The following is an 11,368-nucleotide window of genomic DNA, read 5'->3' on the forward strand; positions in this document are numbered from 1 at the left end:
CTTCTACAAACAAGCAAACAAAAATCAACATCATACCATATGCGAATCCACACAGGCCAAAAATAACCGTGAATAAAACATAAACAAAACACCAAATCTTACATCGACTGAGCAGAAAATCCCACAGATTCCCAGTCTGGACTCTAAGAGTGGCACGCCGTGCTGTTCGTCCCCAAACAAATCTAACTCCTTCTATCATTGCCTTACTGATATCCTAGAGCAATAAGCATACTACCTCCCCCTAGTGTCAGTTAGTAGCCTTACATACCAAAGGGAAACTAATGTGACAGGTCAAGACTGTTACAAGCTGTTGTAAATCCTGCCCACTTCTTTGCATTGTCAGCACATGCTTCAGTGTCTGAGAGTGCAGAGGCGTAGGTTTGATTTTGAGATTGGTGGGGACATTCCCGGAAGCTGAGGATTCAGGAAATTAATAGTATAACAAATAATGACAAGGAGGCAGTTTGGCTGACTTATTAACTTTACTCTGCTTATAGTGTAATACAATAATTAATTATGTAATGTTACAGGTAACAAATAATGACAAGGAGGCAGTTTGACAGAGACTTAACTTCACTCAACTTTGTGTCTACTGTCTTGTTCCGAATCCTTACTATTTGAAGTAGCCAAACACATGTCTACGTCTGTCATTAACAGAAATGAACTGTTGGCATATTTGTTTTACATCAACTTTGTCCAGTTTGTCCTGGTGGACATGGCACACAGCAATACTGTTAAGTCTCACGTGTGCCATTAGCAGATCATCTGCCTAACAATTGTCTCAATAATAAATCTCACTATACTAACATGTCAACATCATGTCAAAACTTGACCTCACCTGTAACCCTGCCTCTCCACTTGCCTCACTTCCTGAGCAACTACCTAGCAGGACTGTTTCTGTCACCTCAGCTGGCAAAACAACACATTGACGGAATTAACAGGGAGAGAAAACTTAGAATTTTTTTTTTTACAATTGTTGATGACTCTACACTTTAGCAATTGAGAAAATATTTTAAATGACTTACTTGTATTTGTTTTAAAGTAGCTCCTAATGTCTACCTTTCTTTTTTTAGCTGCCATCCTGACTCAGCACATTAAAAAAAAAAAAAGCCTAATTGACAAACACATTTGTTTCACTATATTAGTAAGCTCAGGACATTGCAGACTTCCACTTTTTGTATCAAGTTCAAAATTCATATTTTACACAACCCTTACAGAAACTTGTGCAAAACACTAGACTTAAATAGAAATATGATTTGTCAGATTTATAAATCTTTTTAAATAGCAAGCACATATAAAGTAGTTTTCATGATCTTTTAGTGTAAGTGCCCATCACAAAGTGTACACACACACACACACGCACACATTTTTTGTACTGTACAAACTGTGTAAAAAAAGTCTACACGAACCCTACCCATCACAGAAAACTTTTTTGCATTTTTACATCTTCAAAAACATCAGTTAGATAATTTATAAGCTGTTTTCCTCATGTGAATCAAAAAAATCCTTGTCCACATAAGGATTTCAAATATTGCCATCGTTGTGGGGCATTTTACCCCCACAAGGGTTTACCAGGACATACAGAGACAGAAAGACACACGCACACACACACAAAACACCCTACCCCACCACACACACACACACAGTTTGGGTTGGCTACTTATCCCGCGATTGTCATACATTGAAAAAAAACTGCACTGTACCAGAATCAATATTTGACGCGATTATTTTTGTTCACAGAGCTGTTGATTCTTTCTCCCTCACTTACCGCATCTAGGTTTCGGAGGAATTTTGCCGCTTCTCACAACCGAATTAAGCTACAGCCTCTCACAAGTTAGAAAGAAAAAGCACAGCCAATCGGATTAGCTATGTGGGTTCGCGAGGCGGGACTTCTACGAGATCTACCAATTGTTGTGTACCAGGAATTGCGCTTTTTTCACAGAACGCTCTTGTAAGAGTGGTTTTATAATACATATATTTTAATTTATATATAAAGTTTGTTTTATATAAATATATATATTTAAAAAAATCTAAATTATTGCAAGGGACAAATCAGTGGTCATTGGATATTGGTAGGGACACGTCCCTAGCGTCCCTACTAAATTCTACGCCCCTGTGAGAGTGTTTATAGTGCTGTGAGTTTAACACTTCATGACTGAGAGCAGAACACACACACTCTTCATCATCACACACGACTAAACTACAACTATGAACACAATCAACATCTTCATCTGGACCATTGCACTGTTTGCTCAAGGTAAGAAGTAAAAATCGACTCTGGCTTTTCTAAAAGTATATGATGATAATAGTTTTAAACACTAATAGTTAATCTTTTCTCTTCTTCAGAATCCAGAGGAGTGACTCTGACTCAACCTGAAGTTAAAACTGTCCAACAGAGTCAAACAGCAACAATAGAGTGTCATATAGTCAAAATTAATCAAAATGGCGGAGTAGGAGTTCGGTTTCTCGCAGCTCTCCCTGCTCAATGTGCTAAAAGCAGCAAATTTTGAACTGCTAAAACAGCAAAAACAGTAAATCTGAATCTTTTGTGAGTACTTTGGAACTTGGATCCGACAATGCCTCCAAAGAAGGCACCCCAACTTAAGGAAGACGCCGACTCGGTCGCGTGTGAGTTGACAATTGTGTCTATGGAAACTATCCTTAATAAGCATTTTGCTGAAGCCGATAAACAATCTAAAGATCGTTTTGATCGCCTGGAAAATCAGCTTGTTTCCATTAAAACAACACTGGAGGAACACTCGAAAGAGTTGGACTCCCAACGTAAGCTTACTAATTCTCTTCGAGATCAAGTGAAACGCACTGAGGACGCTTCAACTGAGCATTCTGAGGCTATAAAGAAACTTCAGGAGAAATTAATCTCGATGGAGGACCAGGGGAGAAGGAGCAACCTTCGTATAATCAACCTGAAAGAAGGAGTAGAGCATAGCAATGCTCTGTCCTACCTGCTGCGCATCTTTCCTACATGGTTTCCCGAGTTGGCCTCCAACCTCCCGGAGCTCACGCGAGCACATCGCGTTGGCCGCCCGCGTTCTGCGGGTTCTTCTCCACGGCACATGATCTTTAATTGTCTTCGACTGACTGACAGAGACAGGATTTTGGGCCTCGCAAGGAAAACATCTGTGGTAGTTGATGGTCTAACTATCCGCTTTACTGCTGACTACAGTGATTTCACTGCTCGACTCAGACGTCCCTGCTTCCCAGTAATGAACCGGGCTCGCACCTTGGGGTTCGAGGCTTTTTTGCTGTATCCCGCTGTCATCAAACTCAGTCGAGGGTCGGATCAAATCCAGTTTGGTGATTTAAGTGAGGCTGTCAAGTACTTAGATTCTTTTGATCCTCACACATTATGAAAAATATCAATCACGACTGGTGTCATGCTTGTTTGTTTATTTCCGTACGTCATGATGTGTTATGTAACGTCTGACGTCACTTCGTGGTGACTGGTAGACTTGCTCTCAATGAGTGAGAGGAAAGGGGTGAGAGAGAGGAAAAGAGGGAAGAAGAGGGGAGAACATGTGAGAAGGGAAAGAAAAGGATTTAAGCCTGGAGTTATTTTATTTTGTTTCAACCAGAGGTTTTTTTTTTTTTTTTTTTTTTTTTTACCTTTGAGGAAGAGAGAATAAAAATAAAATAAGAAATAATGATGTTATGCTTTTTTTGCTCTTCACAAGTATCCAGGTAGTATCTAGTAGTACGTTATGTATTTGAATGATTGATTTTCTCTGACCCTGAAGATTGCTGTTTTTGGTTGTTCAATATATGCTGTTTTATTTTATTCCTCCACTGGGTTTCTTGAATATAAGCAAACAAAAATATATTGTGTGTGTTTTGTTTTTGCTTATTAATTTATTTTACTTATTAATTCTAAAGGATTTATAATAATTATTGAAGCACTTTGTTGTGCTGCTGGAAGTAACTCAGTGGTTCTATAATCAGGGGAGTGAATGAAGACAGTTTAGTTTAATTTGTTATCTTGCTTTTGTGTGTGCATTATTGTGTTATTTTTTATTTTATTTTATTTTTTACGTAGGTATGGTAGAGTGTGTGTGTGTGTGTGTATGGTGTTGGCTCTCATGTTCACCTCTTCTTCACTTTCACGATTTTTACCTCACAAGGTTAGTTAGCTCTATTATCATTGATCACAAATATATATTTTATGGGTAAAGGTCTCCATGCTATCCATCTTAACATCCGTAGTTTACTCCCTAAAATTGATCAGTTTAGAGCCTGGCTGTCCTATAATAATCCCAATATAATTACCTTATCTGAAACATGGCTTACTAATAGTATTACTGACGCTTTTATTCACCTTGAAAATTATGTAATGTATAGGGCAGACAGAGGTTCCAGGGGAGGTGGAGTCGCTACTTATATCTCATCTAATCTGAGTTCACAGCTTATTATTCCTGAGGTGAAACCTGAGCTTTTTGAAGGCATCTTTGTTAAGGTAACTCTTCATGCAAATAAACATTTGATAATAGGCAATATTTATCGACCACCTACATCTCCTAAACTAGAGTCTGTTAAGAACATTTTAGCTACGGTATCATCACTGGGAGACTCAAGAGAAATTATTCTGTTGGGGGACTTTAATTTAAATTGGAATGATTCTTCTACATCTATAGAACGCAATATGGTTAATGGTGCAAATTTGACTCAAATCATCACTGAGCCCACTAGAGTCGGCCCTAACTCTAAATCTCTCATTGACTGGATTCTTGTTTCCCATCCAAACAGAATAATGACTTCTGGAGTTCTCTCTGACTGCTTTAGCGATCATTCCATTATCCATTGTATCTGGAAAATTGCAACTCCTCATCTTCCTCCTAAATATATCAAGGTACGGGAAACTAAATTATTTAATAATAATTTATTTGTTAATGACCTTCGAAGGATAAATTGGGACAGGCTTTATTTAATTCCTGATGTTGAAGCTGCATGGGATTTTTTTTATACTGAAGTTGGGCTAGTTATTGACAGACATGCTCCATGGAAATCCATTAAGGTTAAAGGCCATCATCTGCCTTGGGTTAATGGTGACCTTGTTAATCTTTTTAAAAAGAGGGATAGGGCCTGGGTTAAACACAAACATACACAACTGCCTGATGACTGGGAGAAATATAAACGATTACGAAATTTATGTACAACTCAAACAAGAAATGCTAAAGCCAATTATTACCGAGATAGCCTGTCAAATGATCTAAGTAACCCAAAGCAATTCTGGAAGAGAGTTAACACCCTAGTTGGTAAGTCCAATAACACCTCAAATAATATGATAATTAATAATGAAATAACTAATGATACAGCCGCAATTTCCAAAGCCTTTAGTGTGCTTTTTTCTCAAACACCGCTTGTTCAGCCTCCTGTTTCTCACGTGGACCCGTGTCTTAATAGCCAACCCTGCGCTAGTTCTTTCAATTTTAGACAGGTCAGATCTACGGATGTTCAACAGGCTATTAATAAACTTTCCAATAGCAGTGGTCCGGGTCCTGATGGCCTTGAGGGTAAGTTTATTAAACTTGCCTCGCATGTACTAGCACCCCCACTGGCTGTGCTTTTTAACATGTCATTTGATACCTGTGAAGTGCCCCTCGCTTGGAAATGTACTAAAGTCATTCCTTTGCACAAAGGTGGAGACTTACAAATTCTGAACAATTATAGGCCAATATCAATAATTAATAGTGTGGTTAAAGTTTTTGAGAAAATAATTTTTAATCAATTATCTAATTATCTATCTGATAATAATTTACTTACGCAATGCCAATCAGGTTTCAGAAAATATTTCTCCACTACCACTGCTCTCTTAAAACTCTCTAATGATATATTTTCTAGTTTCGATGACAATCTGTGCACCGGTGCCATTTTCCTGGATCTCTCCAAAGCGTTCGATTTAGTTGATCATTATCTTTTATTGGATAAACTGCATGCTATTGGACTCTCGAGATCATCTTTACTTTGGTTTAATGGTTATTTTCATCATCGTTGTCAGGGTGTGTCCTATAGGGGTTGTCAGTCTGATTATACAAGCATAGTGAAAGGCATCCCTCAAGGTTCTTCTCTGGGACCTTTATTATTTTCTATATTTGTTAATGATATGCCCTTATGCTGTACAGACTGTAATATTCATCTTTATGCCGATGATACAGTCATTTACTGTAGTAAACCTACCATCTCCGGGATCAACCTCTCTCTACAGCATGACTTCAATTCTGTACAGCAGTGGTTATTAGCTAATAAACTTCTCCTTAATAAATCAAAGTCCTACTCTTTACTGTTTCACAGAAAAACCTTGGATATAGATGAAAACAACCTTAATCTTTGTTATCTCGACTCCTCTCCTTTAGAGTCAACTGAGACCTTTAAATATCTAGGTGTTTGGCTGGAAACTGATTTATCTTTTAAAACTCATGTACAAGTAATGACAAACAAAATCAGCTCTCGTCTTAAAATACTTTATCGATCTGTTAACTGTTTTAATTTTTTGGTCAGGAAAAGAATAGTCTTACAGCTCCTCCTGCCTATGTTGGACTACGCGGATATTGTTTATCAGAACACTACTGCCTCTTGTTTGCACTCCATTGATGTGGTTTACAATAGTATCTGCCGATTTGTTCTTCGCTGTCCCTTTAGGACACACCGCTGTGTGTTGTACAGACAGTTGTCCTGGTTGGCCCCTTCTGCCAGGAGACAGTCTCACTGGTTACATTTTATATTTAAAAGTTTTTATTTTAATTATCCAGTTTATCTCAAGCAACACCTAGTGCTTTATAATTCGCTTTACAGTCTGCGACACAATGATCAGATCTTTTTTGTTGTTCCTAGAGTTAAAAGACAGGTAGGGAAATATGCCTTTTGTTTTAAGGCTCCATATGATTGGAATAATCTGCCATTTTCTATCCGTTCTTTAACCTCATTTACAGTGTTTCGAAGGGCTATCGGGGAACATCTTCAGAACATTTGTCTTTGTTTCTAGTTTTGCTTGTTTGACTTTGGACTTTATTGGTCATGTGTTTACTATTTTTCATTTTTATGTCCTCATTTTTTATTTATTTTTATTATTGTTATTATCATCATCAATGTTCTTGTTTGTGTTCCTCTTAGTCCTTGACCTTGTGCAATGCTAGTCATGTGGTTGTTTTTCTGCCATGTCACTTGTGGGGTTCGTGCTGGGTGGGGTGGGGTTGACCATTGTGAGCTGGTGTGTGTGTGTGTGTGTGTTGCTGTGTTTTGTCGTGCTGTCTTTGATTGTGATATTTGCTCTGCTGTTTTGGGTCTTTTTTGCTTTGCTGTACTGGAGGACCCCCTTGAAAACGAGATGTTTCATCTCAAGGGGTTAATCCTCGCAATAAAGATATGTTAATAAATAAATAAATAAATAAAATATAGATGCAGGAATATACGGCAGCCACTTATACTGGTATCAGCAGAAACCTGGAGAAGCTCCTAAACTCCTGATTAATAATATAAACAGCCGTTATACTGGAACTCCATCTAGATTCAGTGGCAGTGGAACAGTAAATACTGGACGAGATTTTACTCTGACCATCAGTGGAGTCCAGACTGAAGATACAGGAGATTATTACTGTCAGAGTTTACACAGTATCAGTGGTAGCTTGGTGTTCACACAGTGATAAAGAGTCGTACAGAAACCTCTGTCAGTCAGACGTCACAGTGACTGCACTGATACAGCTGAGAGAAACTGCAGCTGCTGATGGAGATTACACACTACACAATATCAAACCTTTCACACACTATGTGAATGGTGTTTGTTCCTGTAAAACTCTTCACTTCAATGTAATATTACTATAGGAAAGTAAATCTCTTCAATTGCATTTATGAGATTTTAAGTAATTATTACAAGAAAGTTTCTCATTATTATGAGATGTTAAGTCATTTTTATGCGAAACTTTCTCAATATAATGAGAAACTAAAGCCTGTTTTATGCTTCTGCGTCGAATCGACGGCGTACCCCCGCAGACCCTTCTGCGTCAATGCGAACCCCTCTCCGCCATAGCTCGACGTGCACCTCCAAAAAATTGTAACTACGCGTCGAGGCGACGCAGACAACAAGGGCAAAGAGATTTGCGAACCACCCCCTAGCGTTCTGGCGGTGAAATGCACCGCGATGCAACACAACCCGACGCAGAACCATAAAACGGCCACGACGCCGTAGGAGTGACGCCGTAGCTACGGCGTGGAGTTGACGCAGAAGCATAAAACAGGCTTAAGTCATAATTATGATAAAGCTTCTCATTATTATGACTTAGAATCGGAAGCAGAACTGGGCTTCTGTGGCAAGTGGGACTTTCTCTCTTCTTCTCACTCACCCTTGGGGGCGTGGAACACTGTTTAACCTGTCCAACTGTCTTAAACTTTAATAAAACACCGACTACGCCACCCAGGGAGTTTCACCAAATAGAATTAGGCTAATTCAATAATTAAACCTCCAAATTTACATTTAAAAAAAGCACACAGGTTCGATTCACGCATGAAGCCAGAGACGTAGTTCCAGTAAAAACACAATAATTTTATTTATCATTAAAATAAACATCCAATATAGAGCATCATCCACACTAAATAAAGAAAAGAAAAATAAAGAAAAAGGTAGTGCTGAGGCCTTACCAGTGGAGGAAACCGGGTCAAAGGTGTGGGATCTCAGGGGTTAAGGATTCCCTAATCACACGTATACACACACAAAAATAACCAAACTCAAAATACACCAAAAGAGGGAACACACAGCACACAGGAGGAAACACCACCACCGAGGACACCGACGCCACCACTTCCGGCACTCAGCACTAAAAGAAGAACATTCAGTTAATAACAATAGAAAAATCAAACAATAAATTATAAATCAAAGAAAACAAACAGGGAAAGATACTTTTCACACTTAAACCAAAAAATATATAAACTAATCAAAAGTCACTTAATCATAATCAAACAACCAAAACCACACACACACAAACACACACATAAACAGACAGGCCACAGAAAGGCAAAGTTATTGTCTATGTCCCAGTTACTGAGATACAGCCTGGTCAAACTCCCAATTGCGCGACGAATCCCGCGCTGTAAAGTGCATAAAGGCGTCCAGAACCCAGAGTGAGCTCCTAGCTTTCCCCAGTTACCAGTCTGTCGTTAAACAGAAATCAGTTGAGACAAATAGAAACAAAACAGCAGCATGGCGGGAAGGGAGAGTCTCATGCAGATAACGGCGCCAGCAAGTGCTTCACAGTCCTGACGTACATAAATAAAATCATATTCAACAATAATGCATGATTAAAACATACACGCAATGCCGACTGGCATACTTACATACCCGTCAGGGAGCGGCACATCTATAAATCCATCGTGTTGTGAAGCTACATGAAGCCTACAATAAAATGACCCATTACTTTACATTCAGCCACGCCAAACTAAAGAGGAAACAGAGTCAACCTACCAGCAGCACCACGCAACCCGGTTCCGTTACAGGGACGATCGGATTTATGACGGCAGGAGAAACACTGCAAAAGACATCGCCCACTGTAATGCCCGTGCAACACTAACAAGGCCTCTAGGCAATGAGAAAGTTAGCCACGCTATATTACCTGTCCGATAACCGCGACTGCACCACGAACGCAAAAGGACCCACATCGGAAGTGTGCCTCTGACGCTAACAACATAGTGTAACGAGGGCCCACCCTCTGCCCATATAGCATGCAGTTCCGTCCTGATTGGTCCAGAGAGCGATTGACACCGCTACAATCAATCAACCTGTTACACTTCCATACTTTACTGTAGATACAACTTACTGTATATTTATGTCACTTTAACAGCGATCACATGAATAAACAGCTACAAATGATCTCACTAAAAACCCGTCAGTCATGAAAGATCACGTCTGTCTGATGATCTCTGATTGGCTAAAAGTGCTGCTCGTCAGTGACGTCATCACCAACACCAGTCGACTCTGTGGTGGGCCGGTGTGTTCAGTAACATCATGATGACTGAATTTATGGACTACATGCACACTTGAGTTTAGTTTATTGACCAATTAGTCTATAAAATGTAGGTGTTTGAAAACCACCCAAAACTATTATTACCAGGACAATCAAATTCAAAACTGCCCAGTTATGCAGAAACTTGCCAAATCTGCAGCACTGGCGTCATGTCTTCACTGTTTCCAGATGTCAATGGCTCGTCACTCGGGTGCAATGATCTCTGTGAACCCGTGAACCACTGTTTATTTCATTTTACCTGATCTCGGATCAGTTTCCACCAGAAAGCTTGCTTGTGACAAGATGGCCGCCGGTGATGACATTAGAGACTCCGCCATAAGACATCAAGCCTTTATTATGCAAATCTATGCTGGAGACCATCAACTCTACACATATTATATGTGTCCTTAATCAAACACCTGATTCAGATTAGAGACATTGTTGGGGAACCACTGATCTACAGTTTCATGACTGAACTCGATATATACATTATTAACTGTGTGTGTGTGTGTGTGTGTGTAAGTGTGTGTGTCAGTATATGTAATGTCCCTGTGCGTCGGCCATGTAAAGCCGTTCTTTAACCCTGTCAGTAAAGCTCTTTGACTCTGATGAGTCTGAGGTGAGTCTGTATCTCGTCCTGATCTCTCTTCGGTCTCGTCGTGAGCTCACAGTCTACAGCAGCTTTTGCATTCAGAGAGTGTTTTATATGATCAGCACATGCTTCACTCTGCATGTGTTTATAGCTCTATGAACTGAACATGACATGATCAAGAGCTCTTCTTCATCAACCAACAAACATGACTTTCAGCATCATCTTCCTCTTGACTCTGCCAGTGTTTAGTTCAGCTTTGAAGAATGATTTATGATTGTATTTTCACACACTAATAACACTATATCATTACAATCAACATCACTCTTGTGTTTATGAAGAGAATGAGTCAGTGTTTCAATATGATCATCATGTTTTAGGAGTAATATATGATCCTGTCAATCAAACTGAACAGATTCAGTCACTTCTGCTGTCTGGACGAGATGCTTTCCATTTGAGCCACAGAAACTTTTACAGTCTTACACAATTGTTTTTATTAATGATTTTTATGATATTTATTAAAGTTCACCACCTTCTTTACATGTAAATGTGCAGCAGAAGTGAAACTGCTCCAGTCCAGATCATGCGACCAATCACAGAGTGAGACTGAAAAGCTCATTTGCATTGTCAGGCTGGAGTGATTGTGATCTCTCAGAATAGAGCAGCTCTGTCTCCAGAGACCATGTTCAAACCCCAAGAGCTTTATTTGACATTTACTGACATCAACCTTCTGAAAAGCACCTGCATCTTCATCTGTTAGTGGAATGATGTTGTCAGA

The sequence above is a fragment of the Phoxinus phoxinus genome, assembly GCF_949152265.1.
Source record: "Phoxinus phoxinus genome assembly, chromosome: 25".
In the NCBI taxonomy this organism is placed as follows: Eukaryota; Metazoa; Chordata; class Actinopteri; order Cypriniformes; family Leuciscidae; genus Phoxinus; species Phoxinus phoxinus.